Consider the following 23,411-nt stretch of genomic DNA (forward strand, 5'->3'; position numbering starts at 1 on the left):
AATTTGCTGAGGTGGCATCCAAGTCAACAACTCTCGATGAGATTTTTCCTCACGAAATCCTGAAAAATAAGGTCCAAGGATCCCTTTGAAATAAAAAACTGTGATAGATGTTAGAAATCCGAGATATTTTTTTCTAAATGGTTCTGTTATGGAAAACATGGAACCAACGAATTCTAAAAACAGGTAGAAAGGAAATGCTGACAATCAATGTGTCAGCGTAATCGCCAGTTAAAACTTTGTTTTTCCTATACAACATAGTAATTTCTGGCACACCTTCCAGACAATTGAGAACAAATTTTATGAAATCCAAAGTGATGGTTAAACCAACAACACATTTTATAAAGGTTCATACATACATACATAGAAATAGCTATACATGCATGCATAAGAAAACGAATACATATATCATTTAGAGTAAACAGATAGTTGAAATACAATACAACATATGCATGAAATGTGTTAGATCTTGTTATATTAAGAAGTGTAAGTTCCAGTCATACAATACATCCATGTCCATTCCAACAAAGGAACGTCATAGCCACAATCATCTGCTCCCTGAAAGAGATGCACTAGATATGCGCAATGGAGAAGCCAAGGCTTGTTACAATATTTTCCAAGCTCTCTCTAAGATAGTCCTATTAGAAGCTTGGTTGACCAAAAGCATTTACAATGAGTTATGAGGGACTATTTATAGAAAAGGGTGGGGTAACCCTTGACATTTTCCTTTGTGACAGTTCATCTACCCTCATGACTCTTCATCTACTCTATGATTGTTACATTAAATAATTGACACTTGAGCTTACACTTGACAAGATGTTACATTACAATGCACATGTACTCATGTGAGACAAAATGGCTTGAGCAAGACATGCAAGACATCACTATGACTTAGACAACCGTGGGAATTCCAACTCTTCAACATCCTCGCGATGATCAACAGTAGTGTACTGATGCCAAGATCGGTAGTCCACAATGGTGTCCATGTACTCCAAGGTGACATGTTTCTAGAACCTGACTCTTGCCTCCATAGCATCCAGGTACACTACTTAGGCTCCTATGGTAAACTCATCTGAAAGCATGCACATCATTGTCTTCAATGCAGGCAGACCAACAACATACTTGTGCATGGTGTCTACACTAATTCTTAGGTCTGGGATAGTGGCTATGTGCATCAACATTTCAATGTACGAGTCAAGATCTAATCAGACCTGTGCCTTTGTCTTCACCTAGGTGATAGTCCCAATAGATGGGATCGCATGTGTGTGAACCACGACATCCATACTCTTGAATACTCGTGCATGGGAAGTCTATAGACTAGTGGTGAGCTGCAAGAGCTATTAATAATTCTGGAACTGACTGTGGATGTGTGCCTTCAACTCAACCACTTCGGGCTTCATCATCTTAGGAAAGTGAAGCGAGGCTCCCTTGTATCTCACCTTCCAGGTTTGCATGTAATCAACAGCAGCATGCACGTTCTGCAAGAGACATGCTCTTCTAGCACATCATTGTTGTCATCTGTTGAGATGGACGACTACCTTATCCATGGTACCAAACTTGGAATACAACACCCACATCATTGTGTCAAGGGACAATACTTCATCTAGCGTTGCCTTCTTTAGTTCTTCTCGGGTGGATGCTGTCACCAACTCTCCTCCTTTCTTGGTCCTCTGTAGCTCGTTATCCATTCACTCATTCTCAGTTATCAGAAAAAAAACACTTGAGCCATTGGCTTCGACATATGCTCTAGTGGCATCGGTCAAGGCTATTGGATATTTGCGCATGTCTGACACGATCACTCATTCGTCATACTGCGCAGGAGATGTATGATCTTCCTGAGTTGACACTCTATGAAATTGCACAACTCTATATTGTGACTCGTCAAATGAGATTTTTTGCATCTCTCCCTCTGGCTGATCTCCAAGGATATCAGTGTCTCCTTGGTCACTTGGGACTTCCTCATCTTCTAGATGTAGTGAAGTTGGTGGGTTGAGTTCTTGGTGGTGAGGCATGAGGTCGATGTCCTGCTCTAACTCCCAATTCTCCATGTCTGTATCCATTTGTTCAAGCACTCTCTCTATCTCCTAAGAAAAGTCCTACTCCTACGATGGTTCCCCCTGTTTGCCTGATGTCAAATCTTCTTATGAGTCCACTACCTATATGGGTGTTGTTTCATCCATTTGCACATGTTTCACCCTCTGTTGTACATATTTCTACTATGCTTCCCAATCCTGTTAGTGCAACTCTTATTCCTTTCAGAGTTTCTCCTTCAACTCATCCAAATCCTTCTATGTTTCTTTCATTCCCTATTCTCTCTCTTCCTTTGGGCATTTCACTTTCCACGCTATTGCCTCTTTACCTCTACAACTAAAGTTTCTTTCTCCACAAGTGGATCTACTCAGAACTTGCAGATTTGCTATTGCTCCATGCGATTGCCAATCTTCCTCTTACCCTTGTCACGCACTGGTATGTTCACCTCTACTGCTTTTTTTGCTTCTGATGCTCTCCGAGATGCTGCTTCATGTTTCCTCACTAACCATTCTATAGTGAAGTCGACCTATTCATTTGGTTTGGAGAAATTGTAGCAATATTTCCATGGGTCCTCCTCCACCCAATGAAATTCCCCATGGATCCAGTTGAACAGTACTCTCGTGTAGTGATCTTTCATAAGACAATGTGGGTCATACGGATTGTGAATTCGAAGGTCAAATGGATACATCTTCATCTGCTCTGCTTTGACATCCGCATGCTTGAAACTCTGGATCTCGTATAACTCGACGTACAACAGAAGAGTGAGTCAAAGTGCCTTCTTCTTCTGATGTAGCATAGCTGTCAGTCCTACCGAGATGTGATATGCTACTTCCTACATGACAAGTCTATCCAAGGAAAGCTTTGGTAGCACATGCGGAGGCTTCTCTACATTATACATCCATATGAAGGTGTCGGACAGTGAGGCATACCAATCAACTATGTTTATCAATGCCTCCATTATTGCCATTGACATTTAGGGTGGATCCTGTTCCAATATAATCTTGTAAACTAGGGTGACAAAATGATCAGATAGTCGTGTGATAACTCCTCTGAAGCTGCATTCAGACAACATCTTACAAAAAGTGTTCACAACAGTCTCTGCCAGTGACCATGCCCACTTCAAGCTTGGGAAATCCTGTCAGGCACAGACTGCATCCAAGATGTAGGCAAACATGTAGATTTTTGCTTGCATATGTTTGGGTGGTTGTCGAGCCCTCGTTACCTGTTCTATCAGTTGATGAGCCAACATGCTGAACTAGTTGCATGGTTTTCCCTCTCTGTCCAGTTGGTCCAGCGTGATCACCCAACTTGGTGAGAAGGTTTCCGTTCTTTCTTGGCCATACATTTGACATTCGAAAATGACCAAGTATTGATATGTCATTTGCAATATATTTGTCTTGTATATCTGGTTGGGTGTCATCCTGAATCTAGCCAGCTCCTTTACCCAGTTCTTCAGAATGTCTCTGGAGTTGGAATTGTTTCTAGGCAAGATGAAGGGAGTCTCCATGATAGTTACGGACTTCAACATCTGATACATCTCATCATAATATTGTGCCCTAAAGGTTGCAATCTTCATCCCCTGACACTACTCAAGGTCATCATCTCGAGGTCAGTGTACGAGACGATCTACTGTATCATGTCTGCACATAGGAACATGAGGTATCTGTAGGAAATATGGTCTAAGCCGAACTTGTGGATGTTCACATATGCCTGGCCGTCTTTAAGGTCTTCCCCAAATGTGCCTACAAATGCATCATTGACCTCTTGCCATTTTAGCTTGATGTCTTTGTCTAGAATCAACTTGGTATCTTCAAAGATCGGTAGATTTGCAGACACGCACTCAATTGCTACTCCAATTGCACTTCCATCAGTGTCCTTTGATCCTACTCTCTTGGAGGCCATTGATCCTGAAATGTTAAGAGGCGGCTGAACACCTACTAGATCCGGAGACAAAGTTCCATGCATGGCAATAAATCTACTAGCGAAAACCAAAGAAAATTGGAGGAATGACATAACACATACTTGGGGAAAGACTGGTAAGGATTGTGCAATTTCTTCTGGGAGGCTGGGAGATTGGCTGCCAGAATCGTAGAAAAGCATTCCGGGCTATCTGGGAGGCATCACTAGTTGCTGGAATTTCACAATGTGCAATGCAGGCTAACTGTTGACTACTAGAATTGCGCAATGTGCAATTTCATCTAGCAATGGTTGCAGGCTCAGTGACTACATTACCCAATTTTCTAGTCAAGCAGTCACTATCCCTCAGAATTTCACAAATCAAGCCTGGGGAATAGATGTTGGGTAGAAATGAACATTTCCCGAGGGGAAGAAAAAACCTTCCCTCTCAGGACTGTGCAATGCTTGTCTCAGTGAGGCAGAGTCTGGGCCAAGGCTACCCAGACCCACCGATGAGAAACTAAAAACAAATGTGAAAGTGAATGCATGGTGATACTGAGTGTAAGCAGAAGAGAATAATCATGCATGAAAACATTGAATGAAAGATTCAGAAAATGGAACAACATGCATGTGGGTGAAGCGAGTCATCGAATCGACGATCGTTCGTGCAAAACAATTTCATGCATGTGGCAATAGTGAGATAGTAACGAAAACTTAAATGGTGCTAGTACAAGCTAGTATGCATGTAAACAACAGCAAGCATTCGAAGAAATCAAGAAAACAACACTCACACAAGCAAAAACACAAAAAGCAACAGAAATGTTGCAAAAGACAATTTGAGACCACTTACCCATGAATAACTAAGTTGGATGTGTCGAAGACTCCTGGATGTGTTGTGGGATGTCATAGCTCCAAGATCAATGGGAAGAATTGATCTCTAAAGTTTCGAATAAATATGTTTGAAGCTCATGACGCATATGCCACAAATCTAGGAAAAAGTGACACTTGGAGGAAAGATTCTAAAATGATCTCTGCATGTAACATCTAGCTATGAAAAGTAGCTCCCTAAAATATGGGGATGCGTTTTGCATGTTTCCTTTTATATTCTAGGTAAAAGTAGCACATGCATGCAAGTCAAGTTTCCTTGGTCCCAGGTGGAATTGGTCAAACCAACTACACATGTAAGAGCCTTTGCAACTGCTAGGAGAAAACACACATTTCTAGAAGGGAGATGGGCTCATTTCCTAGGTGATTTGCACAATTTTTTGGGTAGAGCAGCTGACTGTTGCCCAGGATTGCACAATTCCTAGGTTGAGCAACCCTGTTGGGAGGAATTGCACAGTTTTCTATATGAAGCTTGACTGGCAGAATTGTGCAATTCTGGAGCCCAGCAAGATTCCAAACTAAATTGCGGAAATTTTGGAGGAAAGGCTAGCTTCCCTCTAGAATTACGCAACTTCTTGAGGGAGCTACTCAACCTGCAGTTGGACCAATTCTAGAGAAACATGTGGTGTGGGGAATGCATCAAGATTGGATAGATGATTGCATTTCAGCAAGAAAATCACTGAATATTTTGTACTTGATGAAGCAATACATGCGGATGTGAAAGGTTGGTGGGGAGGCTCCAAAGTGAAGCTAAGGAAAAATTTTGGAGGGTGGTTGTAGCTGCTAAAACATTTGGCGACACACTGGTAGAACTCCAACTCTCTGAATGGACCTTGTTCGTGAGAAACAAGTCTAACGCCTCCAGAAGTATTATTCAGTTCTTAGTCCGTCTTGGTTTCACATTAGCCTAATTGTAAGATGTATCATATGCCAAGCTCTTGGTATATTGACACACATTCGAAGCCAAGGAAACATAGTTGTTTCGATTAGGGTAGAGGGGTATATTTGTGCACAAATAGTGTAGTCATCAGAGTCTTAGTTTCATCTCTGGTGGTGTTTCACTGTCAGCAGGCCTAGACAGTACCCCAGCGGAGTCAAGCAGAAACACAAGCATCGTTCTATTGCCAACGAGCTTGGTTAGTACCTTGGCGGAGTTACTTGCATCACCTCTCTGCACAGGAATCCTCTCTCTTATTTTGCCTTATTTATTTTGCAGCTTTTTGAAAACATTTCACTTTCTATTTTTTCTTATTTCCTCATAATTGTGCATAGCACTTATTCATTTCAGAGGTAGAAGAGGGATCTTGAATTATTGAGATCAAAATAGGTTGTTCCTTCATAGAAGTAGTTTATTATATACCTCTAGCATGCTTGTAAGGTTTTCCCCCTCACATTACTCTACTTGACTAAGATGACAAGGGTTAACCCAAAAACAACTGACTATAGTAGGTGACACTAGTTAGCGAGGAAGAGTTGTGTTTTCACCAAGGTTCGCTTCGAATAATACATATTTTCCTTCAACATATCATGGACTAAAAGAATCAAGCTCATCATACAGAGGTAGGGTGATAGATAACCAAGTAGTGATAGCATTAGCAGACCTCTTGTACTTTACCCAGTTTGTCTGAAGATTCATACATGGTTTCATGCAAAACTAACCTTTCAAAAAAACAAGCAAACAAACAACAAAGAAAAGCAGAAGTAGAAGAAAATGGGAAAGGAAAGTAAGAAAATAAGAAATCAAACAAACAAGCGAACCAGGTAAGGAAACAAGCATGGAAGCAAACAAACTAAAAGCAAAAGTACTCCTGCTCTGAAGCTAATGGTGCATGGGCCTAATCACGTGAAGTGATATTTCAAATGCAGCCACTGGCACATTGGTTGATCCATATTGGTGAAATCTTGGTCCGCGAGCAACTGAGTTGTGCGAAACAATAAACAAGAAAGATATAAGAATGAAGAGAAATACACTTCCTTTTTAAAAGTGTCCATAGGACATAAGTGAGTGCAAGTGCATGACATGTGGTCCGTGGACTTTTCACTGTGCTATGCGACACTGCGTATAGCTTTGAAGCATATGCATACTCTTGACTGTGACATGCAAGCAAACGAAAGAAACAAAGACAACTTGCATTGCGCATGTGTGCTTGCACTGTAAAATTCCTCCAATGCATGAGCGATGGGATCATGTATTTCAAGTGGAGGAAGCATGATTTGTGTGTGAGATTGATCTTCAATGCATACAGATGAGTGATGAGGAGCCTCGTATCATTGAAAAATTTCTTGACTGGAAGTGAATCAGCCTCGGGAAGACAAGGGCCTGACATAACCATCAACTCGGGCTGAAGTGTCTCGACAATCTTGGGTGTTTCGACTTCATTGTCAGATAGATCATCATAAACTAGTTGCTTCGAAAAATCAACTGTGATAGAATCATGATCGTGATCGAATTTGGGATTAAATGGATCATGACAGCCATGATCAGAAAAATCAATAATTTCATTGGCATCCTCATGATCTGATGAATCAAATAGAGGGGTATATGAGAAGTGAAAAAATTCATCCTTTGTGTTTCCAAAAAAGGCAGATGAAAGATCAAGTGGATTTTCAATGAATGACTTATCGTCTACATTGTTGGATGATGGACTAACATCCAGTGTGTCCTACGAGTGATCAATAATGGGTACATTCGTGGATGGAGATACACATGCGAAAGCATGGATGGTAGATTCACCAAAAATATCAGGAAATAATGGAGGGGGCTTAGATGGAAGGGAACCATCCTTCATCGAGTATTGATGCTCAAGCTCCCAGTCATACTCTTCATTAATGAGAATGCATGTTGCTTATGCAACACCAACTCCATCGATGGCTTGATCCTCATCCACAACAATTGTAGGATCTAGAATGGAAGAGCACAAGATAGTATCGTCTAGAGGATTAGCCAAGTACGAAGATCGAGTTTGTGGAACAAAATGCATATGACAACTCGATGGTCTCACAACCAAATCTGTGCAAAAATTAAGAGAAAATGTTTGGAGGATGTGACAGCTGAACAGATGTGTGAGCATGATCTCCCACATCACTCTGCAGTGGAAAAGCTATTTGATGAGGGGACGGTGGACAATCACTTGTGATAGTGACCATATCCTTCTAGGATTGCATAGCTCCATCATTGAAGAATACTGAGCGAGGCTTTATTTCAAATTTCTTCTTGGGATGAGCATATCTCTTAATGCGATACTTGAATCGTTCCCAAAGATAGAAAATTTCATCTAGCTCTTTAGAGCTTGAAACTGCAAATCATGGAAGCACTGCCAAAAATCCATAGGTGATTCATGCGGAGCCTTACATTTTTGTAGCATTTTTTGGTCAAGATGTTCTGAATCAAAATGATAGAAAGTGTCTTCAATGAGATCACAGAAATGCTCAAGTGAGTGCACACTGTCAACTAGCAGGCTACATAGCCATCAATGTGGAGATTCGTGAAGTGTGTATGTGAGCAGAAAATTGACATGTTCGTTAGAACATCCATCTTCCTCAAGAAGCATGGAAATAAAGTCATGTAAGAACTCAGGCCAGGCCACTTCACCTTCACCATCATATGTGTATGTGGACAAGTATTGAAAAACTCCTTCGTGATGGTAACAAATTCAGAATTCAAAAAACATCACCGAGGGAGAAGAGTGAAGTAATCCGTTATAGATATGCAAAGGCTCAAAACAGGATGAGAGGACACAACTTGTCATTTGGCCCTCCTTCTAACGCCAGAAATGTTGATGGTGTTGCAGCCACCAGCATGTCAGGGGATCTCCCTAGCAAGAAGTCCCAATTAGACCTAAAACCGTTTGGTGTAGGAGTCCCAGTAGTGGTTCATATAGTAATGCCTTGACCATGATTTCACATAGAGGCAAGTAAGATAACTCTGTTAGTAGCAAGGGTCTGACATATGCAGTGAGCCAAGGAAGGTGCATGAGAGGTTCTAACACATGGTGGTTGAGATGAGTTCACCCCTTGGAAACCTATGATAGCATGGAGTTAAGAAGGGAACACATGAGAAAAGATGCATCACAACATGGAAGGTAAGTTATCAAGAAATCCAGAGTGATGGTTAAACCAACAACACATTTCAAAAAGGTTCATACATACATACACAGAACCAGCTATACATGCATGCATAAGCAAATGAATACATATATCATTTAAAGTAAATAGATAGTTGAAATACAATATAGCATATTCATGAAATTTGATGGATCTTGTTATATTAAGAAGTGTAAGTTCCAGTCATACAATACATCAATGTCCAACTACTAGTTCCAATAGTGGAATGTAAAACCACAACCGCCTGCTCCTCCAAAGAGATGTACTAGCGTTGCGCAGTGGAGAAGCTAAGGTTCATTACAATATTTTCCAAGCTCTCTCTAAGATAGTCCTATCAAAAGCTTAGCTGACCAAAAGCCTTTACAATGAGTTATGAGGGACAATTTATAGCGAACGGTGGGGAGACCCTTTGACATTCCCCTTTGTGACAGCTCATCTACCCTCATGACTCTTCATCTACTCTATGACTGTTACATCCAACCATCAACACTTGAACTTACACTTGACAAGATGTTACATTACAATGCACATGTACCCATGTCAGACAAAATGGCTTGAGCAAGCCATGCAAAACATCCCTGTGACTAGGACAACCATGGGAAGTCTAACTCTTCAACATCCTCACGATGATCAACAGTAGCATATTGATGCCAAGATTGATAATCTGTGATCGTATCCATGTACTCCAAGGTGACATCTTTCTGGAACCTAACTCTCGCCCCCATAACATCAGGGTACACTGCTTGGGTTGCTCTGTCCAACCCATCTGAAAGCATGTGCATCATTGTCTTCAATGCAGTTAGACTAGCAACATACTTGTGCATGGTGTCTGCACTAACTAGCAAGTCTAGGCTGGTGGCTATGCACATCAACTTGTCAGAGTATGAGAAAAGCTCTAGTCAGACATGTGCCTTTGTCTTTGCCTGGGTGAGAGTCCCAATAGATGGGATCGCATGTGCATGCGCCACAACATCCATACTCTTGAATAATCATGCATGGGAAGCCTGTAGACTGGTGATGAGCTGCGAGAACTCTTCATAGTTTCGGTTCTAACTCCCGATGCATGCCTTTAGCTTGACCACTCTAGGCTTCATCATCTTAGGCAAGTGAAGCGAGGCTCCCTTGTATCTCAGCATCTAGGTTTACATGTAATCAACAGTAGCATGCACATTTGACAAGATACATCCTCTTCTAGCACATCGTTGCTGCCATCCATTGAGATGGACGACTGCCTTATGCATGGTACCAATCTTGGAATACAACATCTGCATCACTGTTTCAAGGAAAAATGCTTCATCTAGTATCACCTTCTTCAGTTCTTCTTGGGTGGATGTTGTCAGCAACTCTCCCCCTTGCTTGGCCTTCTATAGCTCCTTAGCCATTTGCTCATTCTCATCTATCAGAAAGAAAAAACTTAAGCTAGTGGCTTCGACATATGCTATAGTGGCATCGGCCAAGGCTGTTGGATGTTTACACTCATCTAACACGTCACTCTTTCCTCATACTATGTAGGAGATGTAGGATCTTCCAGAGTTGACACTATACGAGATTTCACAACTCTATGTTGAGACTTGTCAAATGAGATGTTGCGCATCTCTCCCTCTAGATGATCTCCAAGGATCTTAGTGTCTCCTTGGTCAATTGGGACTTGCTCATCTTATGGATGTGGTGAAGTTGGTGATTCAACCTCTTGGTGGTGAGGCATGAGGTCGATGTCCTACTCTAACTCATGCTGCTCCATGTCGTTATCCATCTGTTCAAGCACTCGCTCTATCTCCTGAGAAAATTCCTACTCCTACAATGGTTCACCTTGTTTTCCTGATGCCATCTCTTTTGATGAGTCCACTACATGTATGGGCATTATTTCATCTGTCTGCACATGTTACGCCCCCTATTTTACCTATTGCTTCTACGCTTCCCTCTCTTGTTTGTGCAACTCTTGTTCCTTTCAGAGTTGCTCCTTCAACTCATGCAACTCCTTCTCTATTTCTTCCATTCTTCATTTCTCTTTGTACCTTTGCACGTTTCTCTTGTTGCGTTGTTGCCACTTTTCCTCTATGGCCAAATTTTCTTTCTCCACAAGTGGAACTGCTAAAAAATTGCAGCTTTTCTCTTCCTCCATGTGATTGAAAATCTTCCTCTTGCCCTTGTCGCACACTTGGTATGTTCACCTCCACTCCTGCTGCTGCTTCTGGTGATCTCCAGGGCATTGGTTAATGTTGCCTCGCTAACCATTCCACAGCGAAGCTGACCTGTTCATTGGGTCTCGTGAAACCAAACCAATATCTCCATGGGTCCTCCTCCACCCAATTAAATGCCCCGTGGATCTAGTTGAACTGTACTCTCTTGTAATGATCTCTCACAAGACAATATGGGTCATATGGATTGTAACTTTGGAGGTCAAATGGATATTTCTTCATCTTCTCTGCTTCGGCATCTACATGTTTGAAACTCCAGATTGTGTATAACCCTATGCGTAGTAGAAGAACGAACCAAGGTGCCTTCTTCTTCCAGTGTAGCCTAGCTGTTAATCCTACCAAGATGTGATATGCTACTTTCTGCATGATGAGTATGTCCAAGGAAAACTTTGGTAGCACATGCGAAGGCTTCTCCGCACTGTATATCCGTATGAAGGTGCCAGATGGTGAGGCATACCAATCAGCTACGTCTATTAGTGCCTCCATTGATTCCATTGACATGTAGGGTGGATCCTGTTCGAATATCATCTTGTAAAATGGGGTGACAAAATGATTGGACAGCCATGTGATAACTCTTCTAAAGCTGCATTCGGACAACATCTTACAAAAAGTGTTCACATCAGTCTTCTTCGGTGACCATGCTCACTTCAAGCCCGGGAACTCCTATCTGGCACAGACTGCATCCAAGATGTAGGCAGACATGTAGATTTCTACTTGCATACCTTTGGGCAACTTTCGAGCGCTCGTTACGTGCTCCTTCCCCTAATGAGCCAACATACCAGACTAGTTGCATGGTTTTCCCTCTCTGGCTAGTTGGCCCAACACGATCACCCAACTTTGTGGGAAGGTTTCCATTCTTTCTTGGCCATATAGTCGACATGCAAAAATGACCAAGTATTGATATGCCTTCTGTAGTATCTTCGTCATGTAGAACTGGTTGGGTTTCATCTTGAATCTAGTGGGCTCCTTTACCCAGTTCTTTAGAATGTCTTTGGAGTTGGAATTGTTTCTAGGTAAGCTGAAGGGAGTCTCCATGATAGTTACGGGCTCCAAAATTTGATACATCTCATCATAATCTTGTGCCCTGAATGTTTCAATCTTCATCACGCTGACACTTCTCAAGGTCATCGTCTCGGGGTCATTGTGAGAGACGATCTAGTGGATCATGTCCGTGTATGAGAACATGGGGTATCTGCATGAAATTTGGTATAAGCCGAACTTGTGGATGTTCACATATGCCTGGTGGTCTTTGAGGTCTTCCCCAAATGTGTCTGCAAATGCATCATTGACCTCTTGCCATTTCAGGTTTATGTCCTTGTCTAGAATCAGATTGGTATCTTCATAGATCAGTAGACTTGCGGACACTCACTCAACCACTGCTCCAGTTGCACTTCCATCAGTGTCCTTTGATCCCGCTCTCTTGGAGGCCATTGATCCTGAATTGTTAAGAGGTGGACAAACACCTCCTAGATCTGGAGACAAAGTGACATGCATGGCAATAAATCTGTCAATAGAAACCAAAGCAAATTGGAGGAACAACATAACACATACCTGGGGAAATACTGGTAAGGCTTGTGCAATTTCTTCTGGGAGGCTAGGAAACTAGCTGCCAAACTTGTGCAAAAGAATTCTGCGTTGTCTGGGAGGCATGACTGACTACTGGAATTGTGCAATGCACAATCCAAGCTAACTTCTAACTACTAGAATTACGCAATGCGTAATTTCAGCTGGCAATTGCTACAGGCTCAGTGACTGCATTGTTCAATTTTCTGGGCCAGCAGTCACTGTCCCTTAGAATTGTGCAAGGCAGGCCTAGGGAACAGCTACTGGGTATAAATGCACATTTCTTGAGGGGAAGAAAAAGTCTTCCCTCTCAAGATTGCGCAATGCTTGTCTTGGTGAAGCAATGTTTCGGCCAAGGCTGCCTAGACTCACCAACGGGCAACTAAAAGCAAATTTGAAAGTGAATGCATAGCGATAGTGAGTGTAAGTAGAAGTGAATGATAATTCATGCAAATAGTGAATGAAAGGTTCAGAAAATGGAACAACATGCATGTGGGTGAAGTGAGTTGCCAAATCGACGATTGTTCATGCAAAACAGTTTCATGCATGTGACAGTAATGAGATAGTAATGAAAATTGAAATGGTGCTAGCACAAGCTAGTATGCATGTAAATGATAGCAAGTGTTCAAAGAAATAAAGTAAACACCACTCACACAATCAAAAACACAAAAAGCGACAGAAATTCTGCAAAAGACAAGTTGAGACCACTTACATGTGAATAACTGATTTGGAGGTGTCGAAGATTCCTGGATGTGTTTTCGGATGTCAGAGCTCCAAGACCAATGTGAAGAAATGAGCTCTGAAACGTTGAATAAATAAGTTTTAAGCTCATGCCGTGCATGCCACAAATCTAGGAAAAAGCGAAACTTGGAGGAAAGATTCTAAAACGATCTTTGCATGTAACCTCCAGCTGCTAAAAATAGATCCCTAAAATCTAGGGATTCTTTTTTCATGTTTCCTTTTCTATTCCTGGAAAAAATAACTCATGCATGCAAGTCAACTTTCGTTGGGCCGGGGTGGAACAAGTCACACCAAATTCACATGCAAGATCCTTCTCAAATGCTAGGAGAAAATGCACATTTCTGGAAGGGAGTTGGGTTGGCTACCCATGAGATTTGAGCAATTTCTGGGCAGAGTAGCTGACTGCTACCCAGGATTGCATAATTCTTAGGCTGAGCATCCCTGCTGGATAGAATTGCACAAATTTATCAATGAAGCTTGACTGGCAGAATTGCGTAATTCTAGAGCCCAGTGGGCTACTAGATTGAATTGCGAAATTTCTGGAGAAAAGGCTGGTTTCCCTCTAGAATTGCACAATTTCATGAGGGAGCTTCTCAGCCTGTAGCTGGACCAAGTTCGGAGAAACAACTGGTGAGGGTAATGCATCAAGTTTGGATAGACGATTGTGTTTCTACAAGAAAATAACTGAAGCTTGTATACTTGATGAAGCAAGACATGTTGATGTGAAAGGTTGGTAGGGAGGCTGCAAAACAAAGCTAAGAAAAATTTTTGAGGGTGGTTGTAGCCACTACTATAGGTTGCCATAAAGAGGATGAAAATATTCATATGATAGTTGCAATGGAATAATTTTTGATAAAGAAAATATCTTTAATTTCTTTTGAGAATTAGTATCCTTACAATCATCATTTTCAAAATCTCTATAAGTTAATGGATGTGAATCTGAGCTGACAAAACTCTCCGTATATAAAGTCACAAGATCATGAAAAAGATGAAAATCTTCCTGCTGATCTATAATGTTGTTAGTTTTTCCCAGTAAACCTATGTGATTTTGCATCGATTCACATTCCTCCACTTCATTTATGATTTTAAACTTCCCAGAGCCAGAACTATTAATAAGATTTGTAATTTCATGCTCTCTCTTATCAAATACAAATCTCATTGCCCTGATGATGGACTCCCTAAGCTAGTTTGAAACGTTGGTTTCAAAACTGTTCACAGGTTTTTCCAGAAAAATAAAAATTCTAGTAACCTATATGGACTCTCTCTTTAACACCATTAAGTCCCACTATGCAAGGGACATAATGAACAATGCTCTAGATTTTGAGAAGATGAGAATTTCCAGAGCCAGAACTATTAATAAGCTCTGTAATTCGCTCTCTCTTCTCAAATATAAATCTCATTGCCCTGATGATGGACTCACTAAGCTAGTTCAAAATGTTGGTTTCAAAACTATTCACAGGTTTTTCCACAAAAATAAAAATTCTAGCAACCTGTATGGACTCTCTCTTTAACACCATTAAGTCCCACCATGGAAGGGACATAATGAACAATGCCCTAAATTTTGAGAAGATGAGACTTTCCAGAGCCAGAACTATTAATAAGATTTGCAATTCCATGCTCTCTCTTCTCAAATACAAATCTCATTGCCCTGATGATGGACTCACTAAGCTAGTCCGAAACGTTGATTTCAAAACTGTTCACAGGTTTTTCCACAAAAAAAAAAATTCTCTTTCAACAACCTGAATGAATAAAATCATAAAGGAAAAGACTTACCCTCATGTAATTGGTCACTCTCATTATATCAATTGTTGTAACTGTGATATATAGGTTGAGTACTTTCATGAAACTGTTGAAAATGAACATTTTTTTATGAAGGAAATGTAATTGGTTGTTCATGAAATTCATCATCATAATCATAATATTCATCATATATGGGAAAATCAAAATTTGGATCAGCAACTTTCTTTTCAACAAGCTTATTATTGCTCTCTTCGAAAACATCAGTATTGAGACTTTCAAGAAAATCTATGATATTATCAATCATATTCTCATAATGAAATGGATCAGGATTCTGAACAACTATCTTTTGAACATGCTCACTCTCGTGTTCATCTACATTTGTTTCATCCAAGGTTTGTTTTGGGATAATCTCACATGCTTTAAGATTCTCATCTATTTCTTCAGTATCAATAAACATTTGTTGTAAGGTCACAGATCTCTTGTTCATGAGAGGATAAGAAAAAAATGAATGAAAGGATGTTGCATAACACAACATGGCAGTAGCTTTGGGAGGTTGAATGTCTCTAAGCATCTTGTGATAAACACTAAAATTTTTCCAATTGAACATAGAGACAGATTGACCCCTTTGTTTCTCTATGCCACAAAACTCTGAAAAATGTTGACAGTTGGATTTCCTCTTGCCCTAAAATTTCAGAAAAATATCACTCAATTCCTCCCATGAACTGAGTATTTCAAGCTCTAAATGTCTAAAAACTCTTTAGAATCCCCTTGCAATTATTGAGAAGAAAATCTCAAGTAAAAATCGCCATGCTCAAGTTCAAAATGATCTATAAAATGTTTGAAGGCTTGAATGTGTTTTTTAGCTACAAAGTTGTGAGGTTCTACATCAAACTTGGGAAGGTATTTATAATGTTTCAAAGGAAAATCATCGAAGGTATTTGGAAATATTAAGGGTCTATATCTCTCTTCTATATTGGAAGGTATAAGGTCAGATACAGGGAGCATAATATCAACCTTGATCACATGAGGGTCACAAGACTGATCATGGACATCATATGGGTTGGATGAAAAAAGTTAGTCAAGATTAGAAATACAAGAAGAATATATATCTACAAATTTTAAAGAAGGATATACAAGTGTATATCTATGGTCTTCATTCAAATATAGTAAGCCACCGAAAATCCTTTTGATATGCTCACGAAATGACAAGAAGTAGTTGACAAAAATAATATTTCATATTGGATAAAACTCAAGCTTTGATACCTGGTTTTCCCATATTGTCCTTTCATGTCTCTTTCAATAAGGGTCATCCTCTAGTGGAGTCTTTGAATTTTATTTTGAAGCTTGATTAGAGTTACCGGGTGAATGATGTAAAACTTGATTATGTCTAAAATTGTTCACCATCTAATCAGATCTAGATCCTTGTTGTAATATTCGGGGATGATATCACCTTTGCTCCCCAACAACAACGCCAAAATTTTATCACTTAGAGGAAACTTGGCTACAAGAAAACCTCTAAGGTAACCTCAAACCTCTTTGAAGTTGAAAGTTGGCCCTTCAACCTGGAGAGGGATCTCTCCCTAAAACTGAACTATTCTAGGTGACTGTAGTAGTAGGTTTTGCAACTTAACATTTATGGGTTGTTTACAAAACACACCATTCGACATGGAATCAAGTTTTAACAAATAATACTACAGATCTAATGAGCAGGATACAAAAAAACATAATAGCAGAAAATCCTTTGACAAATTTAGATTTTGAAAGAAAAGAACTAAAGTGAGACACAAATAAATCTAGATCTCATACACTGCAATTTCTAGACATGAAGAAAAGTTTTTATAAACAAAGAAAAAATTGGCAAGGACCTAAAACATGTCAATTTTATGCAAATTTTCATCAAGCTATAATATATTTAAGATCTTCTCAAATACACCATAATGCTAATATTTTTACAATAAAATCCAAAGCTTCTTCATTTTTCAAAAACTGCCTTTATAGGAAGGACTGCAAACTAAAACAAGTTTCTAGCAAAACTTATTTACAAAATCTAAATATAATGGCATACTTTGTCAAATACATGCATATAGAAAACTTCATAATCATATTTGCATCTAAATATCATGTTGTTGTTGGAGTCATGGTTGGAGATAAATATCAACAAATCGAATTTGTGAGGTGGCATCCAAGTCAACAACTGTCCATCAGCTTTTTCCTCACGAAATCCTGAAAAATAGGGTCCAGTGATCCATTCAAAAATAAAAAACCATGATAACTATTAGAAAAGCAAGAGATGTTTTTCTAAATGGGTTCGTTGTGGAAAAAAAACATCTTTCAGTTTCATAAAATTTGTTCTCATTTGTCTAGAAAGAGAGCCAGAAATCACTGTGTTGTACAAGAAAAACAAAGTTTTAACTGGTGTTTTTGGTGAGAGACTAACTATCAACATTTCCTTTCTACCTATTTTTAGAATTTGTTGACAATTGGAATGTCAACATTTCTCTTGTCAAGCATTACCAATTTAAAAACAAAGTTATCATACTTACAAATGAAAAGACAAATTTACAAAATGTAACGAGTTTAATGGTGGATAAGGGAAATCATTCTCATTTGGAAAAATAATTACGATTTGGAGAAAATTTGTTTTAACGCATGATTATTCAATAAAACATAAATCGATGGCAATGGGTAAAGTTATGATTTTCCTCCCACTTACCCATGGCATGCTTGCAGAGCTCGTTATTAATGTTGACATGGTGAGGGTAATTCCATATTTTAAAGCTGAAAAATGATTTTGGCACTGACAGTCGACCTGTCAAATTTATCAAAAATGTTTATAAGCCTGTTGTCAATAAATTTATTCAGAAAATATAACCAAAACAATTAAAATTTTGATAGCCCCTCTATCAATGATTTCCCTGTTTATTACAACTAAATTATTGACACTGAAACTATCAGCATTTCTTGAAAATTTTTAAAAACAGAGTTAATGTGATAATAGCCTACAGGACCAAATTTCTTCCAAGGGTCATGATAAAAATACATAGAAACAAAGCCATAAAAATATTCCATGTTGCAAATGAATAGCCAAATTTTATTATTGGAGCCCCAGAGATAAAAAAAGGTCATCATATGTTAAAATGGGTCCCATGGTTCTTTAATGATAGTTTTGTTACCTAGATAGTAGAAATAGATTAGTTCCTTTATTTCAATTCTTATTGCCTTGCATAACAACTATTTCTCCTTAACAAATTCTGACAAACCATTTAATTGGCTGTTGTTTATCCATGGTTAAATTATATTGGAAGGATAGGGGATACTAGTGTCATAGGGTAGATAATATAATAGGCTTGAACCCTTTCTAGATGATAGAGTTGAAACACATTTTCACTGAATGGTATGTATTGTAAAGAGTAACATAGAGTTGTATTTAGTTTGAATGAATTTATGTAATTCCATTCATTAACGCGAAAAAAAGATGAAGATTTTATGAACTTTATTAATATAATTACAATTATTTCCAGTTTAAAAAGTTGAAATGTATAATTCTCACCCTATACTACTCATATTAAAAAAAATTGTGCTTCCAAGATACTTAAATGTTTATTTCTCATATGATTATTTATGGATTTTAGTCATTAGACATGGAATTTAAGAAAATTGGAATTAATATTTGGAACACTTCATATAGACTTTTCATTTCAGACCATACATTGGTAACTCCACAATGTGACTTGTGTTATTCCATTAACCAAATAATAAATATATACATCAGTGGAGAGACTCCCCAAATCACAATTATAAGGTCCCTTGGTTTTATCTAATTCACAGTTGAAATATTAAACTTTTTATAATATTTAAAATAATCCCAATCCTTTCAGATTACATGTCAATATGCCCCCCTTAATTGGAAGGTATGTTTGTGAGTACAAGCATCATTCTGATTCTTTCAAACTTTTCTCTTCCAAGCACTTTGGTGAAGATGTCCGTAATCTTCTCATTTGTGGACAAATATTGTAGGTGGATAGTCTTAGCCTCAACATGACGTCGAATCAAATGATACTTTGAATTTATGCGCTTGGGGTTCAATCATGGAAGTTTGGGTTCTTGGACATCTTTATTGTAGGAGTTTTTTCAATCAAAAGAGGAATTGAATGCACTTGTTTCTCTTGTAAATCTTCCATAATTTTCTTGAGAAACACAATTTCCTTCATTTCTTCAGCTACAACTACATGTTCTTCCTTAGTTATTGAATTTGTTGGAACTAACTATTTGCATGACCTCCAAGAGACAACTCCTAATCCAAGACTCATAAGATAACCTGAATTATATACTCCATTTTCTTTATTTTCAGCAAAATGTGAATCAAAGTATCCAATCAAGTTGACTTCATCCACCTATGTATACTTGAGTCCAAAGTCTTGAGTTCCCTTCAAGTAATTTATAATTTTTTTGTAGCAAACAAATGACACTCACAAGGCTTTTACATAAGCCTAGAGAGGATGCCAACAAGAAATGAAATGTTTGGAATGGTAGTAGCTAGGTAGATGAGACTTCCTATGAGTTGTATGTACTTTATTGCATCCTCAAATTCATTTCATTCAGTGGATTTGAGCTTTAAATTATGTCCATTGGAGTAGTCAAAGGATTACACTTAGCCATGCAAAACTTGTTCAACAAATTTCCAATTTACTTATTCTGAGAGAGGAATATAAACTTCAAATGTTAGGTTAATTCAATGCCAAGATAGTAGTGAACATGTCCGAAATCTATCATTTCAAAACCTTTCCATGGTTCTTTCTTTAGGGGTGAAATTTAATTGTCAGTGTTCCCTATCATCAAAAGATCATATACGTATGCCACAAGGTATACAATTGTTTTCCCAACTTTCTTGACAAAGAAATTTGCATCATCAAGGTCATAGTGTTTGAAATTGGGTTTTAGAAGATTCTTAGATAATTTCTCGTACCAAGTTCTTGGTGCTTGATTGATTCCATACAAGGATTTGAAAATATTGCATACTTTTTGTTCCTAACCCTTCACCAAAAAATCCTTTTGGTTGGGACATAAGAAAATTCTCTTTCATATCTCCATTCAAGAAGGAATTTTTTACATCCATTTGATCGACTTTCCAACTATTTTGATCTTCCAAGGCAAAGATATTTTGGATGGTAGCCTATTTTTCTATGGGGGAAAAGTATCCTCATAAGTGGCCCCTTCCTTCTATGCAAAACATTTTTCCATGTGACTAGATTTATGCTTTTCAAGTGAGCCATATGCTTTATACTTGTTCCTGAAGACCCACTTGTAGCCTGTTGTTTTGGTTCCCAATGGAGGATTAACCAACTTCCAAGTGCCATTATTTATCAAACCATCATATTATTTATGCATTGCTTGTTTCCATTCATCATGGGAAGTGGATTCTTTGAAGTAAGTTGGATCAAAATCTGTAGAAAAATCTAGTTCACAATCATAAGAAACATCCATATCAACAAGTGAACCAAAATCTTCTACATCACCTCCATTCTTTCTGGCAGAGTGTATTCTCCCCATATTTCCAACCCCATTAGGACCAACAATTTCAAGCATCTTTGTGACCCATTTTGGAGGCCCTTTCTAATATTTCCAAGGTTTTTTAGTTGACTGAGATGGGATTGAATCAAGATTTATCCTGCCAAATCTCTCAATCACATCATTGAAAGTTTCTTCTTGATCAATGACTAGAGTTTCATGAGGGGGAGAGAGAGCTTCAGAAGGAGATTCCATAGATTTATCTAGTATAGGTATCCCCCCTTCAAGATGTGGGATCTCATTCTCAAACTCTTGCAAAAATTTTGCATGCCTGAATCTGTCCAAGCAATTAAGCTTCCACTCAGCAACATTGTCAATATTGGAGGATTCAAGAAATATCACATCTCTAGATATTATAAAGTTATTATTCACTTCGTAATAGAGGTTGTATGCTTTGGAGGTATCTGATTACCCCAAGAAGATACATTTTTAACTCCTTGCACCAAGTTTGTTTCTTTGTTCCTTAGGTATCAAGGCATAACAGGAGAAACTAAAAACCCTAAGATGCCTCACCGAAGGATGTGGCCATACGACATTTCATAGGGAGTCTTGTTTTTGTTAGCATGATATGGAAACATATTCTTAATATAAACAAAACATATAACTACATCAGCCTAAAACATCAGCTAACATTCTTGAAAAACATCATTGGATGTACCATATTTAAGATTGTCTGATTCATTCTTTTAGCTACACCATTCTATTGGGGATATAAGGCATGGCTGTTTGATGTTTGATCCCACGTTGGTGAAGAGAGTTTTCAAATTCATTTGAAGTATATTCTTTTCCATTATTAGTATGAACAGAACCAATATGAGGTTGTGCATCATTTTCTATCCATGCATGAAAGTTCTTGAAATTTTCAAAAGCTCCAAATTTGTTCTTCAATAAATATACCCAACACATTTTTGTGTAGTCATCAATAAATGTTATCATGTATTTATTAACATTTGGAGAATAAATAAATATTGGGCGAAACAAATTATAATGAATGAGTTCAATATTTATATGTTCTCTCGAATTAGAATCATGAAAAGACTATTTGTTGTGCTTTCCTAAGATACAAGCATCACATTGCTTAAGTTTCCTAGGAATTGTTGGAAAACCAATAACACTACTTTTATTTAACAAATGAAGGTTATCATAGTTCAAATTCCCAAATATAGAATTCCATTAAAAAAAATGGATGGAAGTGTACCTTGATCATAGTGAGAACTATATGAAAATTCGTGTGCACAAGCGTAGGTTCTGTAAAGCTTTAGAAGTCTTTCTTATTCTATCCTAGCCATAACAAGTGAGTTATTCATTGCTTTTTTAACCTCAACATTGCCATCAAATATGTGAATGGAGTGTCATTGCTAGAAGATATCAACCAAAGAAAGTAAGTTTCTCCTCGACTCTGATAGGTAGAATATTAAAATTGTAGTAAGGAAGGGATTCTTTTGACTTTTGCCTTATTCAAAGAAGGAAATTCAAATTCAGTCTCATAGAAATTCAAGTTAGTTTTTTGTGAACAATGTGATGTAGCCTATCACTATATTATTTATTATTTAATTCGAGTTAGATGGCTTTTAGTGAGTTGTGTACTAGTTGATTGCTGAAATTTAACAATCTGATTGAGTTAACTATACTATTTCTCTGTTGACTGATCGCTAGTTATATAATAGAGACAATTATGAGTTTAGTTAGGTAGTTGACTTTTTTTTAACTCAAATTATTGTTAGTTAATTGGTTATGGCTACTAAAATTAGCTCTAGTATTCAATGCAATTAGAATTTCCTACTAAGATTAGATGAAGGAACAATTGTAATTCATTATTTTACAACAGGTTTTGTGTACAAGCTTTAGAATTAAGTAGTCTTATTTCTCTTGGGAAATGCAGAAGAAAATAGGAAAATTTTCTATTTCTTAGGGGTTGAATTGTGCTATGAAATAGGAGCTTCCTATAAGGTTTATTTGGCTAAGAGTTGGAAAGTTATTAAGAGGAATCGATCAATATTATAGGCGCTTCAATCTCAAATAATATACATTGTAATAGATTAGATTTCTTAGTTGATAATACACGAATGAGGGGTTTTTCCCACTTTTGTTCCCCAAATTAATTTCCATGTGTGATTTATCTATGTGTGATTAGATTAGTTTTATCTCATTAAAAGTTGCAAGGTTTTAGGGATTTTCTACATGGTATCAAATGTGAAAACAAGGTAGATACCTTATTCCTTTATTAGATTCATGTGAGTTGAATAAAATACCAGTTGGTTCAAGAATTAATACAAGTGTAGGAATAATGTAAATCTATGGTTTGAGGACAGATTATTCCCTAGAAGGAACTTTAAATTTCTATTCATGGAAGGATAGGATGGAGGTTTATTTAGATGATAATGGGGTTTTAGAATACATCAAGACTAATATTTCTAAATGTTCTGCATCATATGCACAATAACTGAATCAATGGAAGAAGGACATTTCCAAATCTAGGAGGATGATCCTAAAAGGAGTTAGGGATCATATTGTTCCAAATTTGCATGGGAAGGAAACTCCATTCAAAATGTGGAAGGCCCTTAACAACCTGTTCAAAATAAGTAGTGATTCTGGAAAACTAGCATTGAAGGAAAAATTGAGAAACATTCAAATGGGTAAGAATGAGCCCATTGTTACCTATCTCTCTAGGTTTCCTGAAGTCATAGA

This window comes from Pinus tabuliformis, chromosome 2_2, assembly GCF_031772625.1.
Source record: "Pinus tabuliformis cultivar Carrire ecotype Pingquan chromosome 2_2, CPIR1, whole genome shotgun sequence".
Taxonomy (NCBI): Eukaryota; Viridiplantae; Streptophyta; class Pinopsida; order Pinales; family Pinaceae; genus Pinus; species Pinus tabuliformis.